This window comes from Peromyscus leucopus, chromosome 8b (assembly GCF_004664715.2).
Source record: "Peromyscus leucopus breed LL Stock chromosome 8b, UCI_PerLeu_2.1, whole genome shotgun sequence".
NCBI lineage: Eukaryota > Metazoa > Chordata > Mammalia > Rodentia > Cricetidae > Peromyscus > Peromyscus leucopus.
The window spans coordinates 43,294,658-43,305,079 of NC_051086.1; positions in this window are offsets into that span (position 1 = coordinate 43,294,658).

Consider the following 10,422-nt stretch of genomic DNA (forward strand, 5'->3'; position numbering starts at 1 on the left):
GCAGTTCACAACTATCTGTAACTCCAGTTCCAGGGGATCTGACACCTTCACACCAATGCACATAAAAAAAAAAAAAAGTTCCATCTCTGGGGGTAAGGGCTAGGAAGGCTGAGAAAAAGCCTTTCAGAGATTGGTACATTATAACTAGATTGTGAAGAATGAGTCAAGTTTGCTTAGATGGAAAGGAGAGGGTTAGACATTCTAGAGGGAACCATAGTTTCCTGCTGGATTTGCAGATGGAAGGTCTAGCCTAAAATGATGGCTAATGTACAGTCGGCCCTTCAAAAATACTTGCAGTATAAATGAAAGGATAAATAAAGGAATGCTGGGTATGTTGGTATACAGCTGCAATCTCAGTGCTCCAGAGGCTGAGTCAGAAGGATCACTTCGAGTTCGAGGCCAACCCAGGCTACATAGCAAGACCCTGTTTGGGAAAGAAAAAAAAAAGACACTGGGGAGATGCCTCAGTGGTTAAATGCATTGGCTGCTCTCCCAGAGGACCTGAGTTCAATTCCTAGCACCCACACAGCAGATGACAACCATTTGTAACTCCAGTTCCACAAGGTCTGTTGTCCATGAGTACTAAGCACACATGTGATGTACAGACATGTGCAGGCAAAATACTCATACACATAAAAAATAATATTTTAAAAATTTAAAAATAAATAAAATGGATGAGTGTGGATGGAGGATGGTGAATGGATGTGAATGGATGGTGGTGGAGGACTGGTAGAAGTCACAGAGGCTTGGGAACTGGGGCTAGCCTGGCAATGGCAGCCATGACACCAAAGGAAGGAACTGAGGCTCATTCAGCCGTTCAGTACCTTGCCAGGCCCTGGGAACTACTATACTGGATAACTATGGACCAGGACCAACCTGAGGAGTGGGACCCGGCAAGTGATAAGAACAGGTCCCAGCTCCTCACCCTAAGGTGATGTCACTAGCAGCAGGTGACCCTGGTATTAGATAAGCTTTTGAGGGTGACTCGGGCCCAGCTTCTTGGGAACTCGCAGGATTTCATCCCAAGAACTTTCCAGTAGTGATGGATTACAGCGGGGGGGGGGGGGGGGGGGGGGGGGGGGGGGGGGGCAAGGAGCAGTGAGACCGTGAAGGTAGGCTGCCTTTGGCCCAGAGCCTGTAAAACTCCAGCATGGCCTCGGGGTGAGGGGTGGGGGAGGGGAGGGGGAGGATTGACATCTGGGGGAGATTTTGGATGTCTAAGCAGCGGTACACTACGGCTTGATTAGTCGGGATGTGGTAGAGGGTCAACGAAGAACTTTGATGGACTTACCTCCAGGTTCTCACTGCATGCTACTGCCTGAGGCTGGCTTTCCATGGAAACAAGCACGAAGGGCAGGCAGGAAGTACACGAGGCATAGTCATACCAGCACTACCATAGGCTGTGGCTCAGGGCGGCTCACTTGGGGTTCCTTAGCCCTGGTGCCTACCTATATGAACTAATTCTCTCGATACTGTAAAAATATACCTGACAAAAACCACTTAGGGAAGAGCTGTTTTCCTCATAGTTTCAGGGTGCAGTCAATTATGGCAGAAGCGTCAAGGCAGCGGGAGCTCCAGGAGCCTAGTTCCATTTTAATCACAATCAGGAAACAGGAAGATGAATGCTGGTCATGGAAAGCATGGCCAGTGAAATAGGAGGCGCTGGGCGATTAGGATATCCACAGGTGATTTGCTCGAATATGCTCAGTATATTCACACAAGCATTCCTTACAATGCCATGCTATTATAAAGATTATGGTAATCCCATGTAATCAGACATCTCATCAAACAGGGAACATGGGCAGGAAATGCTTCAGGCTTCTTCTAGGGCAGTGGTTCTCAACCTTCCTAATGCTTTGACCCTCTTATACAGTTTCTCATATTGTAGTGACCCACAACCATAAAATTGTTTTCGTTGCTACTTCATAACTGTAATTTTGCTACTGTTATGAATTGTAATATAAATATCTGTGTTTCCAGTGATCTTAGGTGACCCCTGTGAGGGTCATTCAAACCCTAAAGGGTCACTACCCTGTGGGGGTCCAGCTCCCACCTTTTCCAGGGTTCTTATGAGAGAGGGAATAGAAAATATTAGAAAGACCTAATTGATGAGAAGAAAAACAGAAACACAGAATAGCTTCAGGAGGGCCTGGATCAATACCCAAAGGCCTTTTCTGTTCATTCAAAAGGGCTTTTTACAACAATGCCAAGAGGCAGGACAAAAGACCTCCCCCTTGCTAGATCAAAGCACACTGCACAGCCAAGTGTAGACCCTTCCAAACACCTGGCAAACACATCTGCAGTCAAATCATCCTCTTATGCAGCCCTGCTGGGTAAAGGAAGCTCAGATTCTGGAACCCTGAGTTCTCACTAGGAAACCTCTGTGGGTCTCCACACTACCCAGAAGTTGAGAACCACTGATCTTGGACATCCTCTCAGTGGGGGAATGCTTTGGAAGCAAGCTTGGCCTGCATCCACTGTGAAATCCTTTAGCTGTGGCAGAGTGGGAGGATGGCATTTTGGGCATTCCAGAAGGTCCTTGAGAGCACTGGCTAGCTCTGACTAGGTGGGCATGTGTGAGCCCATCCATGTTGCCAATTTCTGAAGCCACAGGCACACAGTGGTCAGTTTCAAAGTCCCTTTGCCAATAGGAATCATTGCGCAGGCTTGAGACAGCAGTACAGTTCTGAGGGCCACTTCAATAGCTCACACTGAGATAAATATGAAACTCCTTAGAGGTACAACCAGGGCTGGGCATGGTGGCACATGCCTTTAATCCCAGCACTTAGGAGGCAGAGATGGGCAGATAGATCTCTGTGAGTTAGCCTGGTCAACATAGTAAGTTCCAGGACAGTCATTAATATATAGTGAGACAAACCTTACCTGTCAAGGAGATATACTTTCCACCCAGCATACTCTTGTCTTTGGTTGGCAGCTAACAAGAAGAACATTGCCTGTCCCTGACTACCAGCCTGTGGTAGGTGGGAGTACACAGCTTAACTCAACTCTGACTCAGGTCCCTACTAAGAGCTTGCAAGTAGTTTGAACAACCCAGCAATCCCTAGGCTGCCACACCCCCCAGTAAAGGAGTAGAAGATGACCAAGATGGAATGTTCTTTTTGAAAGGGTCTTAAGATGTCTATAACAGCCTTAGCTGTGCCAAGCCCTTTTTTAAATCAATAAACTCTTGATGCAAACCACATCAAATAAATTGCATCAAACTTAAAGATTCCCTTAGTTTCACCAAACCCTGGTTCATTAATATCAACATATTCTAGTATAAACATTACTATACATATTTACAACTAGCATGACTATTTACTATACGTATTTACACTTCTTACAACCTTACATTCAAAAGCAAACTCTCTTGTAAACTTTAGCAAACATCTAAAACAGATCTCTTAACAGAACTATTTACATTTTCTTCCAACAAGACAGACTACATGAACCAAAAATCACCACAGTTAAAATTGCAGGTGAACTCAAAACTGCTTCATTTCTGAAGTTCACAGTCAGTTTTGATAACATCCTTAATGTTCCCCTGACAGTTGGGAACAAGAGCCTAATTTGTCATGGCTCTAGAGTCATTGTATCCAACTCCCTTGTATCTGAGATTTGGTGAGTGCTGTTGTTAGGGGTTGTAACACTTGGGACAATGTCACTCCCTAAAGCCACCTTTCCCAATGGCCCTTCCAGCCATTCCAGAAACAGCAGAAATGTGCACAGAGACTGCCAACCGGGGACTGTCCCATTACCCAAACTCATTGCAGCTCCCCTGAGTGCCACAACTCAAGCAAACATTGCTGAAACTTCACTCAGTTACAGCAGAACTTTCAGTTCGCTCTACAGAGAAGCCTCGCCTCAGGGCAAGAGTGGAATTGCCTTATTGAGCTGCTGTAAAGCTTTTAGAAAAAACTTCCTGCACAGCTATAGGAACCATCTTTCTTAAAGGAAACACGCATCAATTTGCTGATAGTCAAATAAAAGCAGTGTGACTCCTAGCTCCATTTCCTTTCAGCTTTTACTTAACAGCAACAAAACTTTTGTCCCAAACTCCTCAGCAGTCTGGAAGCCCCCTTAGTCTCCTGCTTTCCCCAGATTGCAGGATGGAACCTCAACATCAAGAACATTGGTTCAGCTGATTTCACTTCAGTTCCTCTGGAGGAGCATTATTGGAGCTGACATTCCTCTGTTCCACACTCCTCACCAAATGCTCAGACAGCCATGAAGCTTCTGAGAGTACAATTTCCTCCTTCTTAAGTTTTTAAAGCTGCTTTTTAAGATTATCATGAGCTCTTTTAATGATGCCTTGTCTTTGATAAATTTTTATTAGCCCAATGTTTTTTTTTTTTTTTTTTTTTGTTTTCAAACAGGGTTTCTCTGTGTAGCTTTGCGCCTTTTGACCTCATTGTAGCCAGTGCTCAACTCACAGAGATCGCCTGCTCTGCTCCAAGTCTGGATTAAAGGCGTGCGCCACCACTGCCCGGCTAGCCCAATGTTTTTGACAAGATTTTCTGTTCACAGAAACTGCTACTGTTCAAAGGAGTCAAGAACAGAGATGTTATGGACTACATTTCCCAAACTGCCTTTTTCTTTATTGTCATACTGTTATGAACGAACTATATTTCCCATGCTGCCTTTCAGTTCCAGTAGAAAACTCAGCTGCAACCAATGGCAGTGTTGCTCTCCCAGTTCCATTCACACAGTCTGTATTCATACTGGACTCAAGGTTTGTGTTTTTTTGCCACAGGAGGTTTTTGTCTTCCCTAAGCTCACATTAGGACAGGTGTACTTCCCTAATCAGACTCTTCACCTGACACTTCCCTGGAGCGGGTTGCTTCCATCCAGGTCAGTGAAAAAGTAAAGAGAGTACTTGGAAAAAGAGCTTTTTCAGAAAGATTTTTTTTTCCTCATTAGATCTCTTGCTTGTCCCTGCTTGTCCCTTCTCCCAAGATGCAGAGTCCCTGATGCTGCTGCCACTGTTCAGGACCTACACTAAGAGCACCATGATCTTCTTGGCTCAACCAAGCATCCCACAACAGCCACACCTCCTCACCTTGCAAATACTCTGCCCCTGGCTGCTCTTTTAATACTGACTTGAAGGGAAAACAGAACTAGAAGAGAAGGTCTGCCATATTCGAAGAGGCTTTTTGTTTTTTCTAGGGCAATTAAGTTGACCTTCCCTTTCTGATGGATGTTATTTCCAGGTGAATCTAATTTTGCCCTTACAGGAAGAAAAGAGATCTGAAAAGGAAAGACCTGAAAAGCTTTCAGTTTTTAAGAGAGAAATTACTAGATTTTCCCCAAGATATCTATTCCCTTAACTTAGTTTTTGCCAAGAGAAAACTGATGTGGATGGTACGATGCTATAAAAGTGTTCTCAGGCACTGCTGGTAGAGTGGAGGGTTTTGTCTCTCCTGTATCCATCTAAGGGAAAATTCCCCCCTGCTTCTCAGAGCTTAGATCTAAACTGTCCCAAATCAATGCCCACAGGCCAAAAGCTTCCACAGAAATCTTTTCTGGCCCATATTCTTCATAATATTTTTGCATTTCGACCCTGATTCTCCCCTAGGAGTCTGTGTTCAGAGTCCCAAGAACACAATTCCTTTGCCTTATTGCTTTTCTAAGTTTTTTCCCTACACTTATCTTCCTATATTCTTTCTTACCCTAAGTTTTTTCCTACACTATATTCCTATACTTAACCCTATATTTTTACTTAATTTTAATAGATAGAAATTAAGAGAGAGAGAGAGAGAGAGAGAGAAACCTAGACAGAGAGAGGTACTCGCTGCAGCCTATTTCTATACTGCTTCATAGTTACAGTTATACCTCCCAAAGAATAAAATACCAATGCCCTTAACCTGCACAACAAAACTGGACATGTCCAACTGCTTCCATGATGTTCTTTTCTACTCTCACTTAACTTCCTCTGGGCCCAAGTCCCTAGTTCTGGCACCATTTGTGGGGGACCTGCCCCCACCTTTTACAGGGTTCCTATGAGGAGGAGGACTAAGGAATATTAGGTAGAATGATAGGCCTAGCCAAGGAGAAGAAGAAAGACAGAAACACAGGATAGCTTCAGGAAGACCTGGATCAAAATCTACCAGCCCTTTCTGTCTCTTCTAAAGGGCTTTTTAAAGAAATGCCAAGGGGTGGGGCAAAAGACCTCCCCCTTGCTAGATCAAAGCATACTGCACATCCAAGTGCAGACCCTTCCAAAACATGCACGTGGTGAATCCATCCCATTATGCAGCCCTGTTGGTAAAGCAAGCTCAGATCTCACTAGGAAACCTCTGTGGGTTCCCACAGTCTGATAATCATATCCATGCAGATTATCGGGGACTAGGGGGTCCAGCCCCTCGACAGTCCCCTCCCAGGGTCTGGGAAGACTCTACAACCAGCTGATAATTAATCTTTGATGAAATGAAATGAATCTATGTACACGAAACTCCTTAGTTCATACACTTTATTATTCTGTGATGGTTCTCTCTCTACACAGCTTCTATTCTGCTCTCATGTCTAGCTCCTTTCTTGCCTGATTTCTCTTTATTTATCTACTGTCCCCTCTAGGTTCTATCTTAATTCCTTCATCTAGTTCTGTCCCTTCTAGGTTCTCATCCATCTAGTTCTTTCCCCTATCAGCTCCTCTCCCATCTCCTTCTCTCTCATCTGGCTCTTCCTTATCTTGTTCTTCCCCATCTTCCATCTCATTCCTCTAGTCCTCTCTTCTAGCCCTTCAATCTAGTTCTTTCCCATCTCAGTTTGTTCTTCTCAAGTTCTTAACCATCTAGTTCTTCCATTCTCTTTTCTCTTTTCCCTCCTGTGCCCTGGAAGTCCCAGTATATAAAGGGAGGGTCTAAGCTAAATTGTGTAAAGCTATTATTTAATATCTACCTCTCCTAGGTGGTGTCTCCTTGTGGAATTTACCTTAAGCCAGGAGACTTACCTGTGGGCTGCTATCATTGTTAGTCCTCAGAAGTTGGGCGCCCACCTGGATGGTGTTTCCTGTAGTCCTTGAAAGTGGCTAAGGTAGATAATCTGATTCCAGAGAAAGCCTTTCCTGAGGCTGTTCTCCAAATCCCTGGAATGTGTATGTCCAGAGAGTGATCAGTCCACACTGTTAGCCCTTCTTAGGGAAAAGTCAATTGGGAAAACTATGAAGGCACGCATGATTTTCATAACAGAATACAGCTGATATATAACAAGCCAAGTAACACCAAAAACTCCTTGGGATTTGGCTTCCTCTGGAGGAATTCCCTGATTCCTCCAGGTAGTGACTTTGCATAACCAGCTGAGTTCTTATGATATATTCCTGCGGCCTGCAGCAGTAGATATATCCTGTCAGGGGAAAAGCCTGCAGGACTTACATCCCTAGGCCTTTGCATCCAGTGGCTTGGCCACATCCGCCTAAACCTGTTTATATTACTGACTCCTTTCATTTTGAGGGGTACTGCGCTAACCACCTGGAGTCCCAGAAGATTCCTTCAACTATCTGGAGTGGGCTACCAACATTCAATTTAGACAGGATTTAATATGTCACATAGATTACCAGCACATGTGTAGTAACAGCTCCTTAAAATAAGAATAGATATAACTGGTGATTGGGACCCACCTCCTGGGTGTTTGGACCGACAATGATAGCAAGGATATGGTCCAATTATGTCAGCTCATCCTAAAAATATAAAAGGCTTATGATCAGACTGTTTCTTCTGCTAACATTACAAAAATATTCCTTTGTAATCCCAACTGACCTGAGCTTTAGTGTCTGTGTGTCTGTCTTTTCTTCATTCCCTAGACACCCCTAGTCAGGGTTCTAGGACCTGGCACAGGTTGATGTGGTGAGGCCCAGGACAGAGGAAGTTCTAGCCTAATGTGGGACAATAGAGGAGGAATATCTGGGCAGCAAGGAAGATTAAAGTAATAAACTCACAGAGGCTTGGAACTCAGGCAAACGCAGCAGAGCACATCATAATTCAGGACACTGAAATAACCAAAATGACCTCTTTGCTGCTTCTCCTCCCCCTGTGGAACAAGGGACTGGGCCTGCCCTAATTTCAGGCTGACATACACCTCTAGCTTTCTCCTGCTTAGGACTCTTCAGGGAATGGTGTCTGGGGAGTTGAAGGCCCACACTGAAGAGCCAGAGAGACCTGTGTTCAAATCCACTTGTTCGCCTCCTGGCTCTGAGTTTTGTTTGGGACAAATGTGTTCTAAGCGTTCATCAATATTTCTAGCACGGGATACAAAGGGATTTTAGGGATGGACATCTGTTACTGTTGTGTGTATGTGTATACATGTACTCATGGGTGCACATGTGAGAACAGGTGCATGTGTGGAGGCCTGAGGTTGATGTCTTCCTTGATTACTCTCCATGCTAATGATATGATACAGGGTCTCTCACTGAACCTGGAGCTCACCAATTCAACTAGGTTATCTGGCCAATGAACTCCTGGGATCTGGCTATCTCCATAAACCTCCCACCAATGCCCCACTGCCCCACTGTTAGTGTTACAGACATGCACTATCTAGCTTTTTACATGGCTGCTGAATGTGTCTTCACATTTTACATGGTGGTACTTTACTGACTGAGCATCTCTCCTGCCCTACATTGTTTTAAAAGGCAATTTTAGGAGCTTGGGGAGGGTTCAATTGGTAAACCTGACTTCAATTCCCAGAATCGAGGTTTTAAAAAAAAGTGGACAATTGTAATCCTGCAGATGGGGAGACAGAGACAGGATTCCTAGACCAGCCTAGTCTACTTAGCAAGTTCCAAGCAGAAGACCCTCCCTCAAAATATGGTATGCAGCACTCCAGTAATAACACCTGAGGTGGACCTTGAATATCTGTACCCACAATGTACCTACACACTTATGCACTGCACACACATGAACACACATCCAAAAAAGGAAGTTTAGGAGGCAAAGGCATGAAGATTTAGCAAGACCTTGTCTCAAAAAACAAACAAACAAAAAAAAATATTTTTACTATGTACCAGCCTCCCTGCAAATACTAACTCATTCAATCCTTAAAATCCCCCAATGCAGTTGGTATAAATTGGCAAAGTGCTGCTGGAGTGCTATTGACTTGTGACAGTATTTAGATCTTGTGCACGTCGGCCTGCTTGGATGAAGTTCAGATCATCCCCGAGGCAGGCTATGTGGGCGGCATGACGAGCGCACCCACCTGCGGTTTAAGGTGGATAGGTAGCCTTCTAGTGTGGTGGTAAAGAGCTCCCACCAGGCAGCTGTAAAAGGCAACTCAAAGGCTTCGAGAACTGAGCTTCTAAAGAGCTTCCCATCTCCCAGCCAAACTGCCCACTGCTCAGGTAAGAGATTCACCAGGTGTACCACACGGTACAGATCAGGCAGGATTCCACCAGAGTCCAGGTCAGCTGGCCTTGCCCTCTCGTCCACCTCCTTACTACCTGCAGCTGCCCTTCCTCCCTCATTTCATCACCTAGGTCCATGGGCTGCATCAGGAACTCCCAGTGTGCCTGACCCATTTCCCTTGATCTGCCTGCTGCTTGGGAGAGAGGGTGGCCTGGATCTCTAGGGTCCTCTGGCTTCCCATCCCACAGGCTTTGCCAAGTTACTACACAGTCCCCGCTTTCCAACAGCATCTGTCCAGACCCTGTATCAGCAGCAATCCTCTGCTGCTCCATTGCATCCTCACAACCACGTTTTGAGGTGAATACTGGCTCCTGATTTTACACGCCAGAATCTGAGATGGTTGCAAGACAAGAGGTGAACTGACAAAAGGCCCAGTAGATGGAAGGCATTACAGGTGACACGACAGCATGGCAAAGGTCAGGATGGGCGGGGACGTTTGAAAAATCTGACGGAGTACCAAAGAGGCAGCAGCTCAGCGTGGAAAGGCACTGGGAACCAAGCAGAGCGGCTGACTTCATTTGGGGGAGGTCGGGAGCAGAAACCTATTTGACAGAGTGCTCAGGGACCTCCAGCACGGCCACACCTTTGTTCAGACCCTGCCCTCCGCTTCAGGCTTTTTTGTTGCTTGGGTTTGTTGTGGTTGTTTTGAGACAGAGGCTCGCTACGTAACCTAGGCTGGATTCCAACTTGTGGGCTATTCTCCAACCTGTCTCCATAGCGCTGGGGTTGCAGGCGCACTTTACACACCGCTGTTCAAATGTTTTAAATGTCTGAAGTCAACACCCAATTTGAACTAATCCGTGGTAAACGCACGCCCGAGAGACGTGAGCCCTTTCGTCACCCCTTACAACAGGGGTGCAAAGATCCACCCCCAGCAGGGACAAGCTACGCCCCGTGCGCGTGCCCGCGGCTCCGCGCACGGCGGGCAGTCCCGGGACGTGACTCGTGGAACGTCCGCTCCAGGAAGCGATGGCGGTGGGGAATAGGGTGTGGGATGCCCCGACCGCGCGCCTCCAGCTTTTGTTGCCGT